Genomic DNA, 2,657 nt, shown 5'->3' with positions numbered 1-2,657 from the left:
TTTAAATACCTTAACATGTATTATACCCCGTGACATTTAAATACCTTATCATGTATTATACACTGAGATATTTAAATACCTTATCATGCATTATACCACTGTGATATTTAACATTACCCTGTTTATACGTAAGTCCTGATTATACCCTGTGATATTTAAATACCTTATCATGTATTATACACTCGAGATATTGTAAATACCTTATCATGTATTATACCCCGTGATATTTAAATACCTGATATCATGTATTATACACTGAGATATTTAAATACCTTATCATGTATTATACACTGAGATATTTGAAATACCTTATCATGTAAGTCCTGGATATACACTCGTGATATTTAAACACCTTATCATGTATTATACACTGAGATATTTAAATACCTTATCATGCATTATACACTGTGATATTTAAATACCTGATCAGTAAGTCCTGAATTATACACCGTGATATTTAGAATACCTTATCATGTATTATATACACTGAGATATTTAAATGACCTTATCATGTATTATACACTGTGATATTTAAATACCTTATCATGCCTTATCATGTATTATCACTGAGATATTTAAATACCTTATCATAGTATCTATACCATGTGATATTTAAATACCTTATCATGATTATACACTGAGATATTTGAATAGCCTTATCATGTATTATACATCCTGAGATATTTAAATACCTGCATCATGTAAGTCCTGTATAATACACTGTGATATTTAAATACGTTATCATGTAAGTCCCGATTATACACTGTGATATTTAAATACCTTATCATGTAAGTCCTTTTATACACTCGTGATATTTAAATACCTTATCATGTAAGTGTTCTTTTACAGCTCTATAACAGTGTTATGCTAGTCCCTATGACAGTGGTATGTAGCCCCATGACAGTGTTTTATATAGCTCCATAACAGTGCTATGTAGCCCTATGGCAGTGTCAGTAGCCCATGATTGCATGTGCCTGAGCAGCCCTATGACAGTGTTTCATATAGTCCATAACAGTGTTATGTGGCCGCTATGGCAGTGTGCTTACGAGCCACGACAGTAACATATAGGCTCTATAACGAGTGTTATGTAGCTCTATGATCGCGTGTTGTGTATGTCCTATGGCAGTGTTATATAGGCTCTATCAACAGTTGTTATGTAGCCCTATGACAGTGCTATGTGAGCTCTATGACAGTCGTTATGATAGTCCTATGACAGTGATTATGTAGTCTTATGACAGTGCTTTCTATATAGCTCCATAACAGTGTTATGTAGCTCTATGATCAGTGTTTTACATTTAGCGCTCCATAAGCAGTGTTACATAGCTCTATGACGAGCGTCTTATATAGCCTCTATAATCAGTGTCGATAGCTCCATGACAAGCGGTTATGTAGCCCTATGACAGTGTTATATAGCTCTATAACATCTAAATCTTAAAAGATTTAGATGCACTACTGTTCCACTGGATGTCATAAGGTGAATGCACCAATTTGTAAGTCGCTCTGGATAAGAGCGTCTGCTAAATGACATAAATGTAAATGTAAATGTTTTATACACTGTGATATTTAAATACCTTATCATGTAAGTCCTGTATTATACACTGTGATATTTAAATACCTTATCATGTAAGTCCTGTATAATACACTGAGATATTTAAATACCTTATTGTGTATTATACCCTGTGATATTTAAATACCTTATCATGTATTATACACTGAGATATTTAAATACCTTATCATGTATTATACACTGTGATATTTAAATACCTTATCATGTAAGTCCTGTATATACACTGTGATATTTAAATACCTTATCATGTAAGTCCCAATGATACACTGCGATATTTAAACACCTTATCATGTAAGTCCTGTATTATACACTGAGATATTTAAATACCTTATCATGTAGCCTATACACTGTGATATTTAAATACCTTATCAGTGTAAGTCCTGTATTATACACTCGTGATATTTAAATACCTTATCATAAGTCCTGTTATATGACACTGTGATATTTAAATACCTTATCATGTGTAAGTCCCAGCACAATAACACTGTGGAGCTTAGAAAACATGACTAAATGACACTGTTTATACAGAAACATTTTTCTGCAAAGAAAATCTTCTTTCCTTTAAGAGCATCTTCTCGTCTATTGTTATTTCAATTAGAATAAATAATCACTCAGACCCAAATTGTAAATGACTTAAAATAATAATAATATACACAGACTGTACAACAGCAATTGCATAAATACATGACAGATGATCATAATCGTAAATATTAACTCGATATAAACATATGACAGACTATGCAATAGCTAACTCATATAAACATATGACAGACTGTGCAAATGGCGCTAACTATATAAAATATGACAGGACTCGGTAACAGTTAACTATATAAATATATGACAGGACTGTGTAACAGCTTAACTATATAAATATATGACAGGACTGTGTAACAGTTAACTATATATAAATATAATGTATATCAGGTACTGTGTAACAAGTTAACTATATAAATATATGACAGGACTGTGTAACAGCTAACTATATAAATATATGACAGGACTGTGAATAAAGCACTGCTATATAAACATATGACAGGACTGTGTAACAGCTAACTATATAAATATATGACAGGACTGTGTAACAGCTAAC

Source organism: Oncorhynchus nerka, unplaced genomic scaffold (genome assembly GCF_034236695.1).
Source record: "Oncorhynchus nerka isolate Pitt River unplaced genomic scaffold, Oner_Uvic_2.0 unplaced_scaffold_1438, whole genome shotgun sequence".
Taxonomy (NCBI): domain Eukaryota; kingdom Metazoa; phylum Chordata; class Actinopteri; order Salmoniformes; family Salmonidae; genus Oncorhynchus; species Oncorhynchus nerka.
This window is presented reverse-complemented; position numbering follows the sequence as displayed.